This window comes from Acinonyx jubatus, chromosome E1 (assembly GCF_027475565.1).
Source record: "Acinonyx jubatus isolate Ajub_Pintada_27869175 chromosome E1, VMU_Ajub_asm_v1.0, whole genome shotgun sequence".
Taxonomy (NCBI): Eukaryota; Metazoa; Chordata; class Mammalia; order Carnivora; family Felidae; genus Acinonyx; species Acinonyx jubatus.
In genome coordinates, this window is record NC_069397.1 from 44701854 (window position 1) to 44728280 (window position 26427).

At 35.2% G+C, this 26427-nt stretch overlaps 1 protein-coding gene across 14 annotated transcripts in view; it reads left to right on the forward strand.

Annotated features, from left to right (window-relative positions):
• TANC2 (tetratricopeptide repeat, ankyrin repeat and coiled-coil containing 2) overlaps window positions 1–26427 on the forward strand; it is a 365567-nt gene that overhangs the window by 150499 nt on the left and 188641 nt on the right. For 2 of the 14 annotated variants that reach the window (XM_053211758.1, XM_053211759.1), the window contains exon 1: window positions 8848–9009. The exons of 11 other annotated variants lie outside the window; for them this stretch is intronic. The gene's annotated coding sequence lies outside the window, so the exon portion shown is untranslated. One more of the 14 variants, XM_053211760.1, reaches the window with a different exon arrangement.

Sequence of the window (26427 nt, forward strand, 5' to 3'; positions counted from 1 at the left end):
TCTTTTTCTGACTTATTTCACTTAGCATAATACTCTCTAGGTCCATCCATGTTGTTGTAAATGACAAGATCTTATTTTTTTGAGAATAACAACTCAAGCAACACTTGAGTTGCTTCGGTTTCTCGGCCATTGTAAATGATGCTTCAGTGAACATAGGGGTACATATATCTTTTTAAATTAGTGTTTTTATTTCGTTTGGGTAAATACCCAATAGTGGAATTACTGGATCATGTGATATTTCTATTTAGTTATTAGAGTTGAAATAAAATATGGTTTATATCTTTAGAAAGATACATCATACATATCATTGATACATCATACATATAATTGATTTATTTTTAGTTTTTTCCAGTGTGCATTTATGTATATTGTATGTATGCTTGAATGCTATTATTGGAAAACAAACTGAAAGTAATTTTATTAATCATTAACTCAAGGAGTTAGAAGAACAAGTAAATATAAAAGAAAGAATAGGGGTGCCTGGGTGGTTCAGTCAGTTAAGCGTCCAGCTCTTTATTTCAACTCTGGTCATGATCTCACGGTGGTGACATCAAACCCACATCCAGCTCTGTGCTGGGTGTGGAGCCTGCTTAAGAGTCTCCCTCCCTCTCCCAATGCCCCTCTCTGCCTGTATGCACACATGCACTTCCTCTCTCTTTCTCTCAAAAACAAAAACAAAAACAAAATTAAAGGCAGAAATGAGTAAAAACAAAAAAAAATTGATAGTGAAGACACAAACAAGTTTATTGGAAAGACTAAGAGAATAGAAACATCTTCGAAAGGAATGATCAAAGTAAAAAAGAGAGGAGAGATAAGTAATATGTATAACACATACATAAAATAAGAAATGATGGGGCACCTGGGTGGCTTAGTTGGTTAAGCATCCAACTTTTTTAATTTTTATGTTTATTTTTGAGAGAGAGAGCATGGGGAGGGGCAGAGAAAGAGGGGGTTGGAGGATCTGATGTGGGTGCAGTGCTGACAGCAGACAGCCCAATGCGGGGCTCAAACTCATGAACCATGAGATCATGACCTGAGCCAAAGTCCGATGCTTAACCAACTGCGCCACCCTGGTTCCCCACAGCGTCCGACTCTTGATTTCAAGTCATGATCTCACAGTTTGTGGGTTTGAGCCCCCAGTCGGGCTCGACACAATGAACACGGAACATGCTTGGAATTCTCTCTCTCCCGCTCCTCCCACTCCACTTTCTCTCTCTCTCTTTCTCAAAAATAAATAAATAAACTTAAAAAAAATGAAACGAAATAGTCACTGATAATGTTTTCTTATTATAAGAGATTATAGTATTGAGCTTTATGGCAAAACAACTTAAAAAAACTAGAGGAAATGAGGTTGCCTGGCTGGCCCATTCAGTAGAACATTTGACTCTCGATCCTCAGGGTTGTGAGTTCTAGCCTCACACTGGTCACAGAGATTACTTTAAAAAAATAATAATTAAAAGCACACCTTAAAAAAAAAAAACAACCAGAGGATGTGGAAGAAAACAAACTGTAAAATTGACTCAAACAAACATAAAAATATGACTAGCCCCGTTACCATAGAAATCAAAGATCCCTAAGAGTCAGCAGGCACAGATGATTTTGCAGGCAAGTTTTGCTAAACGTTTAAGTAATGATAATAGTAATAATAGATAATGTTTATTTAGCTCTTTCTATGTTCCAGACAATATTAAGCACTTTACATATGTGAGCAAATTTAGTTTTCAGAGAAATTTAAGTGGATAGTCAACAGCTTCTGTTGTGAAAACTTTCAAGGAGGACAAGCTTTCTGCTTTGTTGCATTCCTATTCCTTTGTTGAAGAGTTTTAACTGTCAGTATTCTAATTTACGTGGGTGGAAATCTGCCCTTGTTTTGTTCCCACCCATTACTCCTAGTGCTGCCTTTTAGCTGTATGACATAAATGAACCTCTCTTTCCCATGGCAGTCCTTTATATCCCAGAAAACTACCATCAGATCTCCTTTTCTCTCGCTTAAGGAACTTCATTTAAGACCTTTCCAATATCAAGATGGGCCTACCTCTGTGTTATTTCCTTTTTTTCTATCAAAATAGACATGACATTATCTTGGAATTACTTTTCCTTCTGACCCCTTATTGAGTCTTACTGTTTTTCCCTTTTTAAAAATTTTATATCAACTAGTTCATATCTGTATTTTGCCACTGTCTAGTCCTGTAGTCCTCCTAATTTCCTGTATGATTTTGCAAAGACTGCTAGTAGTCATTTCATGTTCCTATTCTTGTGTTCTTTTAGAAACCAAATGTCAGTTGTGTGGGCCTGTGTTTTGAATGTTTTTTAACTCATAACTTAGATTTCATTAATTCTTAGCAATATCTTTTCTACCTTTTTTAGTTTAAATATATTTTCATTTATGGAGAAGATTAAAGGAAATTAAGGGTTGAGTAATTGTTCTATGTCTCTTGGTTGGAGGCTGGATGTTGTTAAGCATGGCAAACTTTGTGGAATCCATTATACTTGTGTTCAAGCCCTGACTCTGCCACTTACTAGCTGTATGACTTGATCAAGTCACTTACCTACTCTGAGCATGTTTGCTTATCTGTATTACTATTATCATTTTTATTATTTCTGCCTCACAGAGTATTGTATGGATTGGAGAAGATATTATGTATGTCAAGAACATAGAGTTTAGGTCATAGCAGCTGATTCATAAGTGGAAGCTTATAACAAAATCATTTGTTATCTTTCTTATGCGCTGGATCTGGCTTTCCCTTGTCCATCTTTTTATTCTAAAAATATCCCAACAATCCTTTGTACTGTCTTAGAAACAGCTCTTCTCAGCTTGGGTTCTATTCTTCTTTGACAATATAATTGAAGGGTTTTCCACTCTTCCTCTTTGATTATGTCCTCTCTTTGTGTATTTCTTTTTTGGACACAGATCTGTCTTTATCAGAAAATTCCTGCTATGGCCATGTTTCTTTCTTTATATTTTACATACATTTGTGAATATATAAATTACTTATTAATTTTTAGCCTATACTCTCAATCTGTATTCCCTCTTAGAATTACTCATCAGTGGCTCATAGCTTCTGTTCTATTCTCTGCTTTTTTTTTTTTTTCTAAGAAATCTGCTTCCTTAAACTATGAAGTGTAGAGTTGATCAGTATTCCTGTTAGAGTGGTGGCCCACTAAACCAGGGACACCTAGGATCTGGGGTGGAGAAGGCAATTTAGTAAGATGCAGTCTGGTAGCAATCACTAAGTGGAGGCCTAAACAGACCCTAAATATTAGGATGATTAGCTATAGGTAATTGTGTGTCACAGGAAGGAGGTAGAACCTATTAATCCAAGGAAAGGGAATCTAGGAGCAGATGACAGGCAGAGTTCTAAGAGGGCAGGTGGTCAACATCAAGAAAGATGTTTAACAAGGACAACACATCATAAAGTAGTTTTTGGCAGATCTTTATGGAATGAAGATTTAGATAAATCTGTAATGTGGCAGAATTAAGGCTCAGAATTCTAGGCCCAAAAGAACTGATAGTGCCATATTGGTCAAGAGCTAGGCTCTTGGACAAAGAACCAGGTTAAAATTCCACACTCATTAATTTGTAAGCTGTACATCTGGATAGATTAACTCTTTTTGAGCCTGTTTTTCTGTAAATGTACAGTAAGAATAATAAAACCTTAGGACTGAGAGTGGTACAGAAATGTTTGCAGTTTCTCTAATGTGCCTAGCACTTACTGATATAAAATGTAAGTATGATTTGACAGTTACTTTTTAAATATTATTATTCTTACTATCATTGAGCTCTGTAGCATTCAATACCATATCGTGGATACAATCCTCAATATTTAAAAATGCCTCAAAGAAAATATACATTTATTTGTCATAATATTACATTGGCTAGCTTAATTTCCTTTGAATGAAATTATATCATCTTACTGTGGTCAATTCACATTTATTTGAAACTTTGGTTAATAGTATATCTTTGTTTAAATTAATAAATAAAAATTTTGGTACATTAAATCTTTCAGAATGTTCAGTGTATATAATTGGAGAAAATAGTAAAAGAATCCTAACAGGTGGAAAGTTGACAATCATTTGCTTAATAATCTCTGATACCCTTTTTAGCTGCTGTGTGGTGGTTCTAAGAGTTATGTATCATTTTCCTCTTTTTTTCTTTTACGATTTTTAAGTAATCTCTATACCCAACATGGTATTCAAACTGACAACCCTGAGATACAGAGTTGCACACTTTTCTGACTGAGCCAGCCAGGAACCCCAGACGTCACTTTAAAACATGGCAAATACCATGGAGGTTACAGGAAAAAAAAAAAAACAACAACAAACTCCTTTGTCCATGCCTCCTGTGATCTTCCCCAGAAAACTCACAACAATTTTATGCCATAGTTCCTAGAAAGGCTATGTTTATGCTTAATTGGCTCTATCTCTCTGCTTGCTTTTCTGCCTACTTCCTGTGGAATGTAAGCAGGTTTAAAAGTGTCAGGTGTTGAATGTAAGAATTAAATAGTATCGGTCATCAGGAATACTGCTCAGTCACAAAGCATCATGAAAGGCATATAAGTAAATATCCATGATTCAAAAGAAATCCTCTTAGTGACTCTCCAAACAGGAAATAAATGATAGTATGGGATAATAGAAAGCTTAGCACAGAATATATATTCCCATTATAATAACAGAACTTATTATAATGCTAAACCATATTTTTCTTATTATAGAAAATTATGTGCCCAAATTGATGCATTCAGCCCGCCAAAAGTAATAAACATGTGGCATGACAGAATGCTCCCTCTCTGATGAACATTTTAAACACCAGAGGGCAGAATGTTCCAGAGGACATTTTCTTTATTATAAATACATCATCTTGTCATTTATTCTTTCATGTCACTGGCTGCATTAAAAATAGAGATATGATCATTTTGGAATTGTCTACGTGTATGAATGGTTTGTTTTGTTTAGACAACATAGTGAACAATGTTCTCATATGTACCAGTGTTGGTTCAGCATCTAGATTTTCTCTCCCTTTCTAGGTTAAAGTCTATATTTCTGGCTTCTAAAGTGATTATATTTTTTAAAAGTTATGTATACATCTGTATCATTTAGTGAATTTCATAAATTCACATTCATTTAATGAATTAAGTAAAGTGAGAGGAAGGAGATTTGATATGTATGTCTTGTAGCTCAATATGCTCTTTTGTGTTCTATTTATCAATAAAAAAAAATCCTGAAAGAGCCACCTGCAGGCTTAATGATCCTTTTAAAATGTTGAGAATATAATTTAGAAGTAGCATCCCACATTTGGGAAATTTTTTCAGGGATTAGGTAGTAAAGTCAACATATCAAGTAAAAACTGTGTATAATGAAAATTATCCTCAGAAGTCCTTTAAATATCATTCATGCATTCATTAAGTAAATACTGCTTTTCATATGTCTAACCTGCCAGCTTATCTTACTCTCCTTTTGACCACCAGATGAATAGTTGTCTTATGTGTAGAGGCCACATTATATGATATTTAGGAATGCATTACTTTCTCTTCTCTTAGTCACAATTTTACTGTTGCAAATTGAAGTTATAATCTGGAGCATTAGCAATTCCTAGTAAAGGAAAAACTCCACATTAGAAATCTGGCCAAAACTTGAATTGCTGTAACAAGAAGGATGGATACGTTCTAACTTCTGTGAAAATAGTAATTTCGTGTATTCACCTCTTCATAAGTATTACCCTACCTTTAAACACTGTGAAGTTTAATTCTGATGATTACTTCTTAGAGAAAGCTTATACAGGGGGAAGATTGGAGAAAGAATAAAAATAAAAACAATAGAAAATTCTGTAAGTTTTAGAATGGTTTACCTAAATTCAGCACAAGGGAGTTAAAAATTAGTAGCCAATGAAATAGCTTAGCCCCTTAAATCTCTCTCTACTTGTACCATCAATTAAGCCCATTTTTACAAAAACAGAACCTATGTATTTTGTCTTTTAAAGTACCTCAACTATATCCTCTTCCTGATTAGCTAATACAGAGCATTAGCAACATTAAAATGAATGTCAGTGGAAAAATGATTATTTGTCAAAGTTTGCATTTTTTAAACATAATTATTCTGGAACCCATCTAATGCATGGATCGGCTCAACTTGATTTGGGACAGATGTGAACCTGCCCTCTTTTTCCTAAAGGTATTGAGTTCTTGGTATTCTAAAAGTAACAACTAAAGAGAATTTCCCTCAAAAGTAACCATTGTGCCAAGACAATATTTGATTTTAAAACTTTACTAGAGACAAGAGGTTAGACAGAACTGAGGTATGCTCTTTGTGGAATTTTCAAATCTAACATAAATGCTTACTTTTAGGTTTGACCTATAGTTTTCTAGTTAGGTGAGGTGAAAGTAATTAAAAGTCATTTGAAACAAGTTTCTCACTTTGCATGTTCTTTAGTATTGTCATTCTATAGAAATTACTTATACTACTTTATCTCCAACTTATAATTTTCTTAAGACAGTTATTATTAGTCATGTAGGGACGGTGGAATTACTTTTACATGATTATCTTAAATAATCCTTTAACATTAGTCCACAGCATTTCTGTTTACTATTTAGTATCTCTGTAATTCTATTTATTTTTATTTTTTGTTTTTTAAATTTTAGAGCGCAAGTGGGGTAGAGGGGCAGAGGAAGAGAGAGAGAGAATCTTAAGCAGTCTCCATGCTCAACATGGAGCCTGATGTAGGGCTCAATCCCTTGATCCTGGGATCATGACCTGAGCCAAAATCAAGAGTCAGATGCTCAACCAACTGTAAAGTAGGTACCCCATGTTTACTGTAATTTTAAAATGAAATGACTCCTTGCAACAAATATGTGCAGTATGGTGAGACCAAATATTCAATCAAACATGAAAACTAGCCAGAAATATATTTACTCTTTCTGGCCATTTTCTGCCTATTGACTTCTGTAGAAATCTATTTTCTATTTTATCTTCACTGTTTTGCTTAATTAGGTATTTTTAAATAAGATAACAGATTTTTAGAATTTCAAGGCTTTACATTACATTATTTTATTTCTACCATTGCTTTAGAAAGAAGTAGAAAATATGTTATTACTCAAATTGTACTGCTGATGAGTTTGAGGATTGGAATTAAGGACTTACCAAGCAACTAAGCATTATTACAACTACAATCAGAACACTAGTCAAGTGTGTGTCCTTTCTATTAAACTGTAGTCCTTTCATTTACATTTCACTGAGGTTATCATCATTTATGAAGATGAGCACATCATAAATCTATAACTAACAAATATATAATTATACCAGAATTATTATTACAGTGGCAACACTGCCCACATAAAAGAACAATGTAATAAGTGATTTACCTAATTGTTTTGCTTTATTTTGTATCTGAACATTTCATTATATATGCAGTGCTAGGAGAGAAGCATATATCACTATGATACAGAACACTTGCATGTAGAATTCCCCTATCTAAATAGATGGATAGCACCAGTGGCTCATGTTCCAGAAGCCTACTGAAAGTTGGCTCAGAGCCATCTAGAGTACTGCAGAGGGAGTACCATTGCCACCACTCAATTCATGCACTGACACTGTCCCTAGTTCTCTCTTCTCCTGTGTTTCTTTTTTGACACTGTCCTGCTGTCCACTGGAAGGGAAGGAACTCTTCTGGATTCCTGGAAGGCAAGGAAAAACTGATGAGAAAGGTTCTCCAGGCCTAGTAGGGGAAGGCCTTCAGAAGCATAGAATGGAACAGTAACCCTGTCTCTCCAGTGATTGACACAAGGAATTTCCTTGATCATAAGTAAAGGCTATGGGCAGTTTCAGGGAAGTTAGTGTCTTTTGAATCTTTATGCTTCTAGAAGGAATACAGGAGGTGGTTTGCCTGTCTTTGAAAATGATACCGTTGCTACTATATCAGTCAGTTGATGGTTCTCTAGTTTTGGTGTATCTGAAACTTACCCTCTGAATGAAAGACATTTAATCAGTTTTTTAATATCTCTGTTTAAAAATAAATTTTCTGCTATCACATTCTTGACAGTTCTTTACTTATCACTGTCTTAATTTTTCCATTTAACCCAATAAATTATGAAGATACCACAGGCACATATTAGCTTGCTAAAGTGTTATTAATCTTTTTCGTTACCTCAGGATGTGGTTGTTTTGTTAGTGTCTACTTAGTTACTGTATTTTGTAATATTTATTCACACAGCTGATTTAGGAATTCAGAACAGTGAAGTCTGAGGAGGAATCTGAGGAGGAGGAGTTTATAGCTTTAAGGCACGAGGAGCTTACAGCTTTTTAATATAAATTGTTCCCAGAATCCATGTCACAGCTCCTTATATGGTGCTGCTTTTTTCTTCTTGGTTGCTATGACAACAGCAGCACTGCACCATTCATCAGCTCTGGACCTGGGCTGCATTGCTAGCCCTCCGTGTTACTCCTGAATGTTAAGAACATCCGTGAATCATTCACTATGTTAATGCTGCGCCATTAGAAACCTAAGAACCAGTCCTTCCAGCAGTTTGCTCTACCAGGAGGGTAAACTAAACTGCGCCACAGAGGAAAAATTACATAAAAGCATTTCTTTTTCTCCTAAGGGAATCATACAGTCTATCTCTGCTGCAGTATTCTGAAAGGATAAGCTTCTGTCAGGCGATCTAATGAAAAGAACTCATCTGTAATCTTTCTTGAAATCATTAGCTGTTCAAAACAAGTATCACATTGCATCTCTGGATATAAAAAGAAGCAGGTGATGTTGTTAGGGGTTCTAAGCTCCTTTGGGAGCATCACTTGTGCTTTGGGACCATAATCAACATCTGCTGTAAGAAGTATCACCTGTAACGCGCAGTAAGTTCTGGGCAGTGTGAAGAACTGGCTGGGGAAGATTAAAGTGTGGATCATCACTGATATGTCAGATCTGATAACAGCATGACCAGTGAGTAAGAAGAAGCCTTTCAGGTTTGCAGGAGAAAAAGCTATATAGTATTGACTAATGAGGAAGAAAAACTAAAGCCTGTGAGTATGATGAGTAGAGTATTTGTGTGTTACATGGATTTCTGAGCTGTAAGGCCTACTTTGAGCTTTGTAGGAAAAGAAACGCAACCTAAGAGAATTTGACACTTAGTTTATAGGAAGCCATTAAGAAATGTCATTAGGCACATTTATTTAATTTTTAATTGTGTGTTCTTTTATTCTGTGTGTGTATGAATCTGTTAAAATAGTTTTCATATTTTAAAAATAATATTTCATTGTGAAGAAAGATACTGATTTTTTAATGTAAATGTGATGGTCAAGTTGCTTTTTTTTGTTAGATTGTGATTCTAGCATAGATTTCTACTTCTTATTGCAATATACTTATAAGTAAAATACATTTTTAAAACGTGACAGTATGGGAACCTAGAATTGTTTAAGCCTGCTTATTTCATTATCAGAATGCTTACGAATGGATGTTCTTGTACAGTGTAAGGATTTTTTTTAAACTTGACATTATTGCTGTTATTTTATTTATAGTGTCTGTTTTTCCAATTGAGAAAGGTAAATTATTTATCATTCTTGTATTTTTAGACCAGTTAGTAATTATCAATTTAAGGCAAATTGAATTTTTAGATTGAATTTTCTCACAAGACTCTTGTTTTCTGGCTCTTAATTATTTTCTCTTTTTAGTTCTTCAGCTAGCCATGGTAACTTAGAAATGTACTAAAAGTAGGAACTTTGGTTTTTCAAAATTAGAATATTTAGACTGATCTTCAGCCACTTCACAAAAGAAAAAGGCATTTCATCTGGGCTTATACTTTTAGTTAGTTATCTTCCTTAATTGATCTTCTTAAATGCATGTTGTTCAGAGAAGATATATTTTAGGGACATAACTGGGTTCCTTTAATTTGCACAATGCGAGGGTAGGGGGAAATTTTGTTTCTTTGTTGTTACTACATTTTAATTATAATCCTTCTTCCATTTTTGAGATTTTTGCCTATAGGTCTATACATATGACTTTGCCCAGCACTTAAGAAATAGGGAGAATTAATATATTAAAGAATAATGAAGGTACTAATCATTTACATGTACTGTCATATCTGTCTTTAATAAAAGGGTTTTACTTTTATTTTAAAGCATATATTTAATAGATTAAGTAAATTGAATATTCACATTTTACCCATTGTCGTGTAAGAAGATAGGAATTTTAAATTTTGTGTATAGTTAGTAACTGTGTATGTTGCAAGCTGACACTCTTTTATGACTAGTTTATCCCACAAACATATATATACAAATGATTTTGTGTCCCATTATCTCTGAAACCATAATTCTTATTAATCGTAACAATGACTAATTTGGGCACTTTTTAATAAGGATAGTATTTTTAATATTTATTTATTGTAAGGTAATCTTCCTTAGCATATCCTGTGATTTTTTTTTCTGTTTGGGGCCTTGCCCGGTGGATATATTCCTGAAAGATTGCATATAAACATGTTTGTTTGTTTATAAATTGTCTAAATTAAAATCTGCCCACGAAGCTCCCTATTTTGAGAGATTCTGCAGTAGGTTAATTTGGTGAACCTGTATTATCGTATACTAAGTTTTCTTAAGTGAGAGCCATCTGGTTTTTTTCAGTATATAAAGATTCAAATTACAGATTTAACTAGCAGCATTCTATGAAAAAAATTAAGCCTCATGCTATGTAATTTATAGTTTAACCCCTCATTTTAAAAGTCTTTGGTTTACTTTTTGAAATCCTTTAAGGTCTTTTCAGTATTATTCATATAACAGATAACTGGCTAAAGTCTTAATTGGTAGTAGATACTGCTTTTATTTGGGAGGAAATGTGCTAGGAAATAATGTATAAAGCTTACAAGAGGCTTAAGAGTCCTTCCTAGTTGCCATTAACTAAAACTTACACATGTCATTCTAATAACACTTGTGAATATCTAGAAATTCATTAGTACCACAAATAATGTTTTACAAGGAAATAGGTGCTTCATTTATGTCAGGATCTACATTAAAACTTAAAATCTCACGTTGGTGATAAATTATTTTAAAAGAATGATTCCTAGTTATTTTTTTCTCATGGGAATCAGTCATAATATTTCCATGATAAGTTGTGTCTCACTCACATTATTTAGTAAACATTTAACCTACTCTAACATATATGTATAGTAAAACATTTTACTATCTATCTAACATTAGAACCAGTTTATCACTCTAACATTATATGTATAGTAAAACATTTTAACCATTTGTAAGTGTTGCAGCTTAGGACATGTCAACCTCTCTGAAGCTTCCCTTTTATAAATTTAATGAAATAATGCCTTTTTGCAATGTCATTATAGGCAGTAAGAAAGACAATATATGTAAAGGATTTAGTATAGGACTTAGCACAAAGGAAACATTTTCTGAGTAATGCTCTTCTCTACCCGTCCTCTCCACTGACCTACTTCAGTGGTTCTTGGACTTTTCCTTGGGAGTACCTTTAGGACAGAGGAATTTGAATGCATACCAGAGGTGTGTGGGATGTAGCCTAAAGGAGCTTCCAAAAGCAAATGTGGAAATTTCCTGATAGTCTCATATTTTTCTTTTAAAATAGTCTACATTCTACATTTTTTACACTTGATCTTAGCCAAAAGGCCGAGAAGCGATACATTCTACATTTTTTTATCATAAAACATGTTTTCCAAAAAAAAAATCTTTGAGTAAAATTCCTTCTTCAGGAAAATATGTCTTATTTTCTCCTATTAACATGCATACCCCAGCATATTGCTGCCTATCTCTATGAATTTCTAAATGTAAGACATACCACTTAGATCTCTTGGTCTGGATATCATTTTTAGGAAATGACGATCCTGACATGAGAGGCATGTATTTCCCTGAAGAAATAGATTGAGAATCAATAGGTAGGGATGAAAAATGAATCTGGTTAAAGCTGAAAACTTACTCAGTTCAAAAGAGTGAGTAGTGAGATGGAGCTGGTCAAGCTATAGTGAGATGAGAAAGGAATACCTTCAAGTAAAAAATAAAGAAAAATGATAATGGAGAAACTAATAGTTTATCATTTTTAAAGCTATGAGAAGTCCTGCAATAAAGGAACCTATTTAACTGTTTAATCTAGCACCTCTAAAACTTAATTTGCCAACAGACCCCTTTTTTCTTACACAACTCCCACAGAATCATGACAAGTATTCCAAGGAGCACACTTAGGGACATAAATGACTAAAGGAAGTTATGTCATTTAGAAGGAAAGAAGAGTGGGTGACTGTACAGAACAAAGCTTGGCAGCAATCGTTTTGGCACTGCAGAAGATTATGGAAAAGCTACATTTTAACTCAAATACCCCCACCCAAAGTCTGCTTTAATATTTTAAAGAATCATATTTTTTTTTAAAGGGAGGAAAGATTATCATGTGGATTAGAAAGTGGAGTGATAAAGTGACTTGAGTAAAACTTGAAGCAAGATTATACAGGACACATTCAACTGGTAAATAACATTAGTTTGTCTGGAACAGAGGTTTCACAGAGGATGCTGTGGAAGAGAATACCAGGACTGGATTGGGGAGGTTTTTGGGGCAGTGGTAAGCTAAGATGGTAGCCATGGAAAAGGTATATGGAGAGGAAGGTTTTAAGGAATAAGAAAATTGGTGACTGGCCAGTTACAGGATCCAGGAATATGGAAGATCTGTCAAAGATGATGCCAAGACTTTAAGAATGAGACTTGATGTTCTCATTAATAGGAACAGAGAGATTAAGGCAACTGGTTTTGAGGCACCGTGAGTGAGTTTGAGGTGGGAACAAGATATCAGAGTAGAAATGTGGTTGCAACACTTGAAAAAGAAGTAAGATTTTAAGGTATAAATGTGTAAGTTATACTTTAAGAGTAGGTAAAAATTTCTTGAAAATGAGAGAACACATAAACAGAACAGGTGGGAAATGAGTACTTCATGAGCATTTAACAGGCATTTCACTTTAATTCACTTGATTTTTTCAGTAGCAGTATAAATTTTTATGGCTCTGATCTTACAGATGAAGAAAGCAAGACCTAATCAGGTTAACCAGTAAGCAATTTAAGCATAAGAGATCAGGATTCCAACTTAGGTCTTTTTCTAACTTCTGTACCTCCTCTCAGGGGTGAAGAAGAAAATCTTAAGGAATATCCACTTAAGGGAGTGAAAGGGGAAAACCCATGTCAAAAGAAGGATGAGATGAGTTAAAGGAGAGTCTGAAAGATACTGGGAGAACCAAGGTGGTAAAACTGTTATGGAAGCCGAAGTTTGCGGGGATTTTAGAGAATACTTAATCACCATTTTTATTCGCTTAGAAGTCAGGAATATGAATTCATACGGGACGATGAATCTATTGTTGTTAAGTGATTGTGCTTTTGGTTTTCCGGAACCTTAGTCCAGTCTCTTAGCTGCAGTGATCTACATTAGGCAAACAGTATTCTATTTCTTTAAAGAGGAGAAAGGGAGAGAGGCCACCTAAAGCAGGTGAGAGTAGAGAGGGGAGAAGGAAGCACCTAGCGAGTTATCCACAGCCAAGTACACTTCTTGGAGTTCAGTTGGTTTTTTGTGTCTGTAATATATAGTTAGAAATAGGACTCTTCAAGACGTTTGAAGATAAAGTAAGTTTCTCTTCATTTAACATCATCCCAATAAATTTCCCATTTTTATTTTAACATAATTTAAGTTATCCCTAAAGCAAGATGACTATCTTACACATTAATTCCTGCAATATGATGTAGTAGTTCATATTCTACTACCTACTAGCTTTGTGATATTGGGTATGTTCTGCAACCTCTCTGTGTTTCAGTTTCTTCATCTGTGAAATAAGTAGAACAGTTCCCGCAGAGTTTGTCAGGATTTGATGTGTTTTTACGGGCAAATTGCTTTCACAACAGCATTGTGAAAACTTACCATAGGGTTCATGGTAAGTTACTGAATAATAATAATAATTGATGACAATGTCACTTACTGGCTATTGCAACACCCTGTTTATTTCTTCCTGTACCTATCTTTACTTTTCCTGTTTTTCCTTTGGTGATAAGGGAAAGTGTTTTTACTTTTTCTTGTTAGGTTAAGTTATTAAAGTGAGCAGAGAGTAATTAAAGCTCTGATCAGAATGTTTAAAGCATGCCTAGATTTAGAAAACATCTTGCAGTCAATAGCGGTGGGTACTAGTGTGGACTTTTCTCTGGAACACTGTTACAGTAATCATTAATGTTCCAAGTATTTCAGTGTGAATTTGTGTTACTTCCAGTAGAAATTGGTTTCACAGCCGAACTAAAACAATCCATAAGTGTATAATTTCCTTTACCTTGTTTAAAAGAATCCCCTTCCCCGACAATATGAATAAACAAGTATATTGTCATATTATAATTATATAACGAGAAGCTTAGAATTACGGTAAAATTATACATTCAGTGCCGAGTGGGCTTTTCATGTTAGCATTTGTTACAAATATAAGTTTTTAATTATTTAGCAGTGTTGGTTAGCATAAATGGCTGTATAACATAGTGTGTGGACTCTGTAACTAGACTGCCTGGATTTGAATCCTGAATGACACTTACTAGTTCTGTGCCCTTGGGCAAGTAATTTAACCTCTCTGTGCCTCAGCTTACTCATCTGTAAAAAAACAGGTAATAATAGTATCTACTTCATACAGTTGTTGTGAGGATTAAATGAGTAAAATACTTTGAATGGTTTCAGATCATAATTGTCCAGTTGTTGTTAACTTTTATTGTGATTTAGTATGTGTGTGATGTAGGTCTTGTCTCCTTACAAGGCAGAAACCATATTTATCCTGTTTATTATTATATTACCAGTTGTTAGCACAGTGCCTGGAACATAGTAGATGTTCAGTAAACATTTGTTGAATAAATCAGTGGAACATTCTGAGCTTACCTAGGACTTCAGTAATACTAGCTTGAATTCAGCTAAGCTGGCCAAAGCAGATAACCTGTGTATAATATTAAATATTTTGTTCACTAAGATTTTATTGAAGTGAAGTCTTAAAAATGCCTGACTCACCATTTTATTTATTGATCAGACTTATTAAACACTTTTAAACTGAGGCTAGAATTAAGTATGCAAATCAGGCTCCTTCTCCCCTCTCTGAGGCTCAAGAATCTCTGAAAATATTATAGTGCCTAGAAGAGGAAGAAATAGCTTTATGCCAATTTTGACTTGGTTTAAGAATTTCTTACTGAAAAGTTGCTCTGATGTATGAGGTCAGCCTACCTAAGCTTCAAGGCTAGGGGCATACTGTGGTTCTAAGTCTCTCATTTTTAAGTACCAGAAAAGGTCAGATTTAGTTTGGCAAAACTGAGATTAAAAATTACCATTATTTTATTGTACCCACACCTAGGTTTTCTCTATTGTGTTGGGGAATTCTTTTTATTGTACCCAAATGTCTAGTGTTTTCTACTCTTCCTCTTTCTGGGGATAAGTCATTGCCTAAAGGAACAGTTTTTGTAGCTATTTTAATATCTATTTAGCTTAGATTATTATTTTTTTTTAATATTTTTTTTCAACGTTTATTTATTTTTGGGACAGAGAGAGACAAAGCATGAACGGGGAGGGGCAGAGAGAGAGGGAGACACAGAATCGGAAACAGGCTCCAGGCTCTGAGCCATCAGCCCAGAGCCTGACGCGGGGCTCGAACTCCCGGACCGCGAGATCGTGACCTGGCTGAAGTCGGACGCTTAACCGACTGCGCCACCCAGGCGCCCCAGATTATTTTATTTTTTAATGTTTATTTATTTTGAGAGAGAGAGAGAGACAGAGCATGAACAGGGGAGGGGCAGAGAGAGAGGGAGACATCGAATCTGAAGCAAGCTCCAGGCTACCAGCTATCAGCACAGAGCCTGACGCAGGGCTGAACTCACAAACCATGAGATCATGACCTGAGCCATAGTTAGACACTTAACCGACTGAACCATTCATGTGCCCCCAGCTTAGATTATTTAAATTATGAACTACCTCTTCTACTTCTAACTTAATTTTGATTTTATTCTAATTTTAATTATATAGTTTTTCCCAAGTTATGCCTTGGGTTTTGAAAAGACTTTTTTTTTTTTTTTTTTTTTTTGGTCAATGTTAATCTATCTGAAGTAGTTTTATATTTTTAGTATTGCTTTTGCCATTTTAATTCTCCAATAGTTTATTGTTAAGAATGTAGTCAATAAAGTACCAGATATTATATGGAGATGTTGAATCACTAAGTTGTACATGTGATGCTAATATCGCACTGTGTCTTGACTGGTATTTAAATAAAAACTTTAAAAAATTGTAGTCAGAACATCAGATAACTCCCTTTTATAGAAATCTCTTCATGCTTTAATGTGGTACCCCATCACTGTTTAGGTCATCACTGTTTTTTTAATTATGGACACTGGCTCTTATCAGTTACCATAGTGGATTGGCAGGATTTTATACTCTGTGTTTTATTTGCAGATATAAATCTTGATAATTGGCGCTTTGCAGGCATCTTGATGTCTGAAGATATTCAGTTAGACTTCTGAATCCAATCTTACATTATCTGCGTTCTGCATGTAACTGCCCTAGGCAGGATGGCTTAGCTCTACTAGTAACAGTAGAAGCTTTCTTAACTGACCTTCCCTTAACTACTTGCAGGATTAATTAATGTTCTCCATTCCCCTTTAGACACCTATTGACTGTTGTTAGGATGAGGTGGATATTACAGGCAGTTGGCCACCTTCTTACTTACCCAGTTACTTCTGTTACCTTATGGTGTCATGTGCTTACTTAAAGGCAGTTAAATTAATGATATTATAACTAAATTTTTATATATTAGCTAATGAAATATGAATGCAACAAAGAGGGCATTTATAACGGTAACGTTTTCGGAAAACTATGTTAAAAATTTTGGAAAAAATCAATTAAAATGTCAACAAAGGTAATTCAATTTTAAAAAATGCTGTAATGAATTAGGATAAAAACACTGAGGGGGATAAGATTGATGGTTTTTAAGGGTACAAACTTGTGATGAATAGTAAATAAGCCATAGAAATCTAATTACAATATAATGAATATCAACAATGATTTATAATTATATGTGATAAATATTGCTGTATCAGCATTTTATTATATAGAAATATATCAAAGCAACATGCTATATACTTCAAATTCATACAGTGTTACATGCCAAATTTATTCAATTAAAAACATTTTAAAAATCTGTCTATACTTAGGTTGTCTAAATTTGTTTTATTTTAAAGACGGGTGTCTAGGTGGCTCCGTTGGTTGGGCGTCTGACTTCAGCTCAGGTCACGATCTTGCGGTTTGTGGGTTCGAGCCCCGCATCGGTCTCTGTGCTGACAGCTCGGAGCCTGGAGCCTGCTTCGGCTCCAGGGAGTCTCCTTCTCTCTCTGCTTCTACCCCGCTCAAGTTTTGTCTCTGTCCCTCTCAAAAATAAACAAACATTAAAAAAAAATTTTTTTAAAGAAAATGAATAGACTCTACATTTTACAGTAGTTTATCCAGAAAGACAAATTGGAATTCATATTCAAACAGAAAGGCCTTGGCTTTATATCACAAGTTTGGCGAATAAATGTACATTTGTATTTTAAGTTAAAGAGTTTCATACATATATCATTTTTTGTCTTTCCCCACTTCTTCCAAAAGGTTTTTAAACTGATCACCTGCTAACTAGTTGCTATCAGTATAGGATAGGAAGACTTCTAGTGTATATTACCATCATGTTTTTTCCATACTCCTTTTTTGAGAAGAGAATCCATAGGAATCATAGGATTTGAGAGAATCCATAGATTAGTATGGAATAGGCCTGGCTTAATCTGTATAGAACTTAGGTCCAAATTTAATTGTGAATGGGAATTTGTGTTTAGTAACATGTCACCCCTATCCATTGAGCCTAAATGCCCTCTATCAAACTAGACAGTCGTGTAAAAAGAGTACTCTGTTCCTTGGGGTCAAGGTGCATACCTAAGGTAGTTTACAGAAGTGGTTAAATTCCTGGACCTTGTAGTAAGACATATAAAGTTCATTTTCGAGCATTACCACTCATCGGCTGTGGGACTTTTTACAAGTTATTCCTACTCTTCCAGTTTCCGTTTCATTGTTCATAAAATGTGCATAATAAGACTTACTGCCTCATAAGAAAGTTATGAGGATAAGCACACAATGTATGTCAAGTGCTTAGCATTGTGTGGCCTATAGTGAGCATGGAATATTACCTACGCTATGCCATTAGTATATGCTCACAGACCTACAAACTTTTAAGTGATCTTTATTACTAATAATGTGAGTAATTTTGAAAACTTTTATAAAAACTGTGATAGAGCTACTAAACCTGAGGTAGACCTATGTACAGAAACACATAACAACTAAGAACAAGAGAGTTAGCTTTGTATCTGCCTGTTGTCATTAGTGCAGTTAAATCGAAAAAATAAATTATAGTCACCACCTTTTATTTCCCTTATAGTAATACTGTTATATGTCTACACAGTTATAAAATAGGAAATACAATTAGGAAAGCTATTTATATTTCTCCTTTAATATTTAGGTTGTTTGTTTCATCTTTTTTTTTAAGTTTATTTATTTATTTTGAGAGAGAGAGCGAGCAGGGGAGGGGCAGAGAGAGAAAGAGAGAGAATCCCAAGCAGGCTCCGTGCTGTCAGCATAGAGCCCAGTGAGGAGCTCTATCTCATAAAATGTGGTATCATGACCTGAGCCGAAATCAAGATTCAGATGCTTAACCAGCTGAACTACCCAGGTGCCCCAGTTGTTTCTTTCATCTTAACCATTTTATTTTTCTTATTTAGGTAGCACCATAAAAAGATTTATTATCTTTTGTTCGCTGTTTTTTAATTCCTGTCTTAAAAGGAGTCAGTATTGACAATTACTTTATAAATCTATTAATTCACTGTTTACATTTCAGGGGACATGGCCTGACCTAATTTATAATTTGAATCTATATAATAATAAAATGTTTTATTGTGGATATTATTACCAAGAAATTCTACATATATTTATAAAGAGCAAAATATTTTTTTTCTTGCCATGAGGCTTCCCTGAGAATTTGAAGCTCTGATTTAGTACATTTGAAATTGTATTAAAACTCCAAATTTAGAACTACTTGTTGTAATATATATACCTCCCTGCAGCCTACACTGAGATGCACAAACTCCACTAAAATCTATGAATAATTAATAATCAGTTTCTTTTTTAGAAATCTAAAAACAAAACAGATTAACTTTTTATTCCTTCACAGTTATGGGAAAATGAATTTAGCAAAGTTTACAATTTAGACAGCATCAACAAAGAGTAAGCTTCAGGGAATTAAAGCTGAGAAACATGGAGCAGATCAGAAGACACAAAATACTGATTGGAATTTAAAATCCCAGGAGAGGTTTTTCAAGAAATGTGACTAAATAGAATTTACTTAAAACAGCTCTAACCAAACTGCTAAGGAATATGTTGTGTTATAGCAGTAGGAATAGAAGACTGATTCTCCACTGTGCTTTTTTAGCTCATAGCACAATTTGACAAAGTACAATGTTTAAAAGCAAGAAGAATGTAATTACTGCTACATAATGTGCAGATTAAAATTGATCATAATAGAGATGTAGACTAAAAAGATTGCTGCTAAGTCTGTGGCAATAATGGTTGAAGATACATAACATAAACGCTGTTGGGGGAGAAGGAAAATATCAGGATCGTCTGTCGACTGGGTGTATATTTTGGTTTTTCTTTGTGAACAATCCCTTCTCCACCCCATGAAAAAAAGGGAAGGGAAGGATTAAACATTTATCTCTTACCAAATACCACATCGTCATTACTTTTTCAGAGAAAATTTCTCATTTTTCTGTGTGCATCAGTTGTGTGGAGTTGTGTGTGAATTGGTTTTCACCACAGGACTGATCCAAATATGCAGTATTAATGGATGTTCAAGTCAAGTGTAAACAACTTATTTTCAAGACGTTTCTGTGACATTATTCCACAGCTTTCAAATTTTGAAGGAACTTTGGAGGTCATCTAGTTTAGAGTACGGTCTGTGGATTGGCACCAAGAGCATCACCTGGAGATATTTTGGAAGTGCAGATTCTTGGGCCCCACACCAAACTACTGTATGAGAAACTTGAGGATGGAGTCCACCAATCTGCACTTTAACAAGCCCTCTAAGTGACTCTGATGCATGCTACAGTTTGACATTGACTTATCTAGACAACCCAGCTTCTTGGGAAGGTATTTTTCACCAGCTTGTTTCAAATAGAATTACACACTACTTGCTTTTGATATCAATTGGAAGGGGAACCGCAGGCAGTAGGTACCTTTGTGTTCTATCTAGAACAAAATGGCTATACTATGTAGATTAAGCTGCCTGGCTATTCTCTCTGTAGTTGAACAGACTGGGTATAAAGTTTAGGGGGCAAACAAAGTACGCTTTGGCCAGAGTTTGGCTGTAAAATGGATTTGCCTTGTAGGGAAGGACTGCAAAGTTCTTAATTACTTGAGCCTGCTTTACTTTAGAATTGGTAGGGAGTAACTGGACTTCCCATAAGAAAAGAAACAAAGAGACATATCACTATTACCATAGAGGAAAGCAGAGACTTAGGTGACTTTACCACCAGCATTTGACTCCATTAAGCCTCTTAAAGCTGAGAGTTTGGCACTTCTTTCTCAGTGAACAGGGCGACCTGTTATCGCTGTAGCTGATTTTATTCTTTCTTGTGTCAAAGAAAGGAAGAGAACCAAACATTAAAAGCTTAAAGAGGTTGATGACTGTTGGTCAAAAGTGACACCTTTATTTTTCTTTTTCATTCTCTTTGAGCCCTATGTATTATTTTCAGTTATCCTGAGATTAATATAATTTTTAAATGGACACTTACTCCACTTTAGTACACCTCATAATACAGATTGTGCTATGAAAATGTTACTATAACTTGCTCATTAAAAATTCTATTACTTATTTGAGAATAAGATAAAAGTGACTTCCTGGTAATATTTATTATTAATAGCTATACTGCACTGACCATTTATGACAATAGCAAACTTTTTCTCAATGTAGATAATTTAGGCTTTGTTGGCTAACAGGTAAAATCAAGAATATTATGTAGGTATTTATATAACCACTTAAAATAACTTCTTGAAAAATTTAAAAGCCATTCTTAATTCATGGATCATAAAAAGTTAGATGGCCAGATTTGGCCCACAAGCCATATGACTTATGATATAGAGAGGATCCTTAGATATTCAACCTTCAAATTTTGAGATGGTATAAGTCAATGATTGTATCATATATTAATTATGCATTTCCACATAATACGGTTAACATAATAAACTTGATTAATAAATTCTTTTTCTCCAGAACATTTAAAAAATATATGGGGCGCCTGGGTGGCGCAGTCGGTTAAGCGTCCGACTTCAGCCAGGTCACGATTTCGCGGTCCGTGAGTTCGAGCCCCGCATCAGGCTCTGGGCTGATGGCTCAGAGCCTGGAGCCTGTTTCCGATTCTGTGTCTCCCTCTCTCTCTGCCCCTCCCCCGTTCATGCTCTGTCTCTCTCTGTCCCAAAAAATAAATAAATGTTGAAAAAAAATTTTTTTTTAAATATAAACATTAGTCCCTCTTTAAATTAACAAACATACCAAATTGCAGAGTTCAATTTTGTGATATTTTGCATTAATGGGAAGTCAGGAAAATTGGTTCTTGGAGGCTCTTCAAGATAACTTTTGAATACTGTGAAAGTATTATAGAAAGATTTGTAAATTTACATCAATTCATAAATAATAAATTCTTAAGAAATTGCTAGTGAGAGAAGAAGGGGAAAAAAGAAAATACATGATAATATGAAGAGAAGCTGGCTGTGTTTTATGAATATGTAGAAAAGTCAGCAGTTTGGAATCATGGAGTATTCAGAATTTCAGAACCTAAGTTACAATATCTTATTGCCCAGGAGGAGAGAGGTTTGGTGGACTCTTCTTTGTAGTATTTTGGAAAAATAACCCAGCATGAACCATTTACTTCAGCCAAATAGTATAGGGGCAAAATATGCATAAATAGGTGGCTAGGGCTAGACCTAACAATAAGTCGTGAAAGGAAGTCTAGTTACTTGAGAAGAATGTGCTTTTAGAAGATCTGTCTGCCCATTCTTTCTTCTAGGTGATCTAATACATGCCCATGACTTGGAAATATCTTATGCTGATGTGAAGAACTCAGAACTCTCTTTTATGAGCTCCCAGTATTAACCAGTAAATCCAGCTGTCTTGTTGACAACTCTGCATAGATCAGGTTAAGGACCAAGTTTTGAGGAAGAGAAAAAGCCAGTTTTGATGCCTGTCATAATGTCTTACATGTTAAAGCCGTCTGGATGGCTCAGTAGTTAAGCATCCACCTCTTGATTTCAGCTCAGGTCATGATATCATGGTCCTGAGATTGAGCCCTGAGTTGAGTTCCATGCTGGGCGTGGAGCCTGCTTGAGGTTTTCTCTCTCCCTGTCCCTCTGCCCCTCCCCTGCTTTCGTGGGCATGCTCACGCTCTCTTTCTTTCTCTCTTTATCTCAATCTCTCTCTCTGTAAAAAAAAGTAAAAATAAAGTTAGCCAAGGGCCGACTGAGTGGCTCCGTTATTTAAGCGTCCAACTCTTGATTTTGGCTCAGGTTATGATCTCGTGGTTCATGGGATTGAGCCCCCTTTGGGCTCTGCACTGACAGTGTGGAGCCTGCTTGGGATTCTCTTTGTCCCTTTCTCTCTGCCCCTCCCCTGTTCTCTCTTTCAAAATAAATATGTAAACTTTAAAAATGGAAAAAAAATAGTTACCCAATAAATACTTAATGGTTTAAGATTTTTCTAATGGGAGAAGCATTTGCTCTGTAATAGGTTTGTGTGTGTGTGTTTTAATGAAAAGTCAAAGTGTACAGAAAGGCTTAAAATGAAAAGCTATAGTCCCTAGCCTTACCCTTTCTCATTGCTAATTCCACTCCTCTAGGGGACAGTCACTTAAACACTTTTGGCTATTTCTTTTGGTAGTTAACACCATGTCTTTAGATTACCGTGCTTCTGCTGACATTTATTGATTAGTTTTAAAACATCTAATGAAACAGTAACTTTATTTGCACTGCTTCCGCCTTTCCTCCCAACATAACTATGTCTCTGTTTTTTATTTTATTGGTTATAGCCATAAATCGTTTATTGTTTACTTCTGTATTTCTTTTTTTTAATGTATGTTGGGAGACAGAGAGCACAAGTGGGGGAGGAGCAGAGAGAGAGGGAGACAGAGGATCCGAAGTGGGTTCTGTGCTGATAGCAGTGAGCCTGATGCGGGGCTCAAACTCATGAACGTGAGATTATGACCTGAGTCAAAGTTGGATGCTCAACCGACTGAGCCACCCAGCCATCCCTATTTCTATATGTTGTGTTCCATTAGGTATAAGGCACTACTTGATTTCCACTTTGTAAGAATATGTTAACACCCCTGCCCTACCTATCTTGCTTATCTCGGGCTGGTTTCAAGATTTTCTCTTTTTCTTTGGTTTTTAGCAGTTTGAGTACGATGAGCCTAATTTGTTTCTGTTCTATTTATCCTGGACTCCTCGATTATGAAACTTTCTGTCCTTTACAGATATGAGATATTTGGCCAATATTTCTTGAAAAATTTTATCTGCCTCATTCTCTCTTCTTCTGAGACTCTAATTACATATATGTTAAACCTTTGGATATCACCTCACAGGTCCTGAGGTGTTTTTTGTTTGTTTTGTTTTTGTTTTTATTTTATTTTATTTTAAATATTTTTTAATATTTATTTTTGAGAGATAGAGAAATAGAATGTGAGCAGGAGAGGGGCAGAGAGAGAGGAAAACACAGAATCTGAAGCAGGCTCCAGGCTCTGCGCCGTAGGCACAGAGCCCAATGTGAGGCTCAAACTCACAAACTGCGAGATCATGACCTGAGCCAAAGTCAGTTGCTTAACCTACTGAGCCACCCAGGTGCCCCAGTTTGGGTTTTTGTGTTTAATCCTTGTTCTCTGTGGTCTTCAGATTGGGTAATTTTCTTTCATTTATCTTCAAATTCACTGACTCTTCTGTCATTTTAAACTTTTCAATTTACTATATACTGTGTGTGTGTATACATACATATATGTACATACTACTTACTGTCATTTAAATTGTCATATTTAAACATTTAAATACTGTTAGACCTATTCCGTGACTTTTAATTTTAGCTATTATGTTATTCAGTTCTAGAATTTGCATTTGGTTCTTTTTTACAGTTTCTGTAAAATCAGAGATTTTCTTGCCTTTTTTTAATTAAGATTATATATTCCTTTACTTCTCTGAAAATCATTATAATAGCTGCTTTAAATTTCTTATGTGCTGATTACAGTATCTAGAGTATTGCAGGGTTGGTCTCCATCTTTTCACTTGATAATGGGTCCTATTTTCCGGGTTCTTCATGTGATGAGTAATTCTGTGTCCTAAACATTTCATTTAGTAGATATTCTGGATTTTGTCATATTCCTTCAAAGAGCATCACTAATTTTTTTCTTTTAGCAAGCAATTAACTTGGTTTGATTTAATGGAAAACTCTTATCTTTTGGGCATCAGTTGAGCTCAGTTCAATTGTTTTATTCTTAGCCAGTCTGTCCCATACAATGCATGGTTCAGCAATTAGCCAGCAGAGTTTACACACAGAATTTTGGCTGCCTCCGTACAGTGCACACTCTCTCTCTTTCTCTCTCTCTTTTTTCTGGAAATCCTCTTCCCCTAACTTTTCAGTGACTGCTATTCCTACAAGCTCTGTCTTTTGATACTTTAGAGTAGAAAAACTGTTGGTTTTCTATTGGAGTTTTATTGACCCCATGCAGTGCTGTGGTCTGTTTTTAACCCAGAAGCTAAAAAATAAAAATAAAAATAATTTTTTAAAGAGAAACTCATCCAAATCTGTTTGTTTGTTTTTGTGTTGTGTTTTTGTTTGTTTTGTTTTTTGTTTTTTACAATTGTTAGCTCTCTTCCAGACTGTATTATGTTTAATCTCCAGGGCCTTGAGATAGTTGCTTTTTGTATGTTGTCCAGAATTTAAAGTCAATCTGTGAGAGGGCCCATCTAGCAGAAGCTTACTTGGGTATACAGAAGCAGAACCTCCCTGGTAGGATTTTGAGATTTTTGTCTTCCACAATATTGAAAGTTTCCCAAGTTATTTGTTTCTAATCATAGAAATATTATCCATTGGGGAGCTGACATTTAGCTTTAGGACGAAATTCTATAAAAACTGACTTTAGTGTTCTTTTCCTTACACTTGTTCTTCCATGCTTATATGTTATTCTGCTTTCTCTTTTCTACACATCCAGTGAGGTACATTATTAACATGACAGAAATTGTTTGGAAAATGGATAGACTCTTAAGCAACACTGCTTCTGCCTCCATCTAACTGCCAGCCTTTTTTTTTTCAAATCTTAAAGTAATGTGGTGAATAGAACAATATGTTTTATTAGTTTAAAAACCAGGAGTGGGAGGAGACTTATAAAACCCCTAAGAAAAGAAAGACCTCTAAGCTAAGTCAGTGTCTACTTTTGCATGTTTATAGATAACCTTCTGACGTGCAACCAAAAAGTAATGCAAACAGTTTATTTCTTTTTGTATTAAGGGAAGTCAGAATAAAAATTTCTGCTTTGATCTCTAACTCAGTGACTTGCCTGGTGGTGTGATAGTTCTGTCCTCCAGTTAACCCATGATTTACTTTCCATCAGACTAAGCAACTCATCTTTCCATATAGCTTCTTGTGTATGACCAGATGACCTCAAGGTTTCTGAGAGATGAAAAAAGCAACTTACCCTGTTACAGAGACTGAGACTTACTGAGAGATATTCTCAGGTTGGATGAATGCTGTTTCTTTACCCATGGTTGGTGGGTGGTGAGTGGGTGGTGAAGTGTTCTCTGTTGTGAGTTCTTTATTGTAACAGTAGCAGCAACTGCACATTCCAAAGACAAGCCAGAAAGCTGTTGGGTCTTCACACTTGAGGTCTGAAAGTGTCTCCTAGTCCTTTTTGCTCATGGGACAGAGACTTAAGTTTTTGTTAATCTGCCCTTGTAGGATTTCATTGAAGTCTGCATAATTTTTATGTTTATGCAGATCTTAGCAGTTTTCTGCCTCCCACTTTGACTACCTAGGATCTTTTACAGTTTAGTGAAGTTTTGAAAAAGAAAAAACATTTTTTTAATTTCCTTACTCAATTGTTAACTTTTCTTTCTTTTTTTGTTTTAAGTTTCTATTTATTTATTTTGAGGGAGAGAGTGCACCCGTGAGCAGGGGAGGGGCAGAGAGAGAGGGAATCCTAAACGGGCTTCACAGAACCTGATGGCAGGGCTCAAACCCACGAATCGTGAGATCATGACCTGAGCCGAAATCAAAAGTTGGGTGTTTAAACCAACTGAGCCACCCAGGTGCCCCAACTTTTCTTCTTCAACACCTTTTGGGT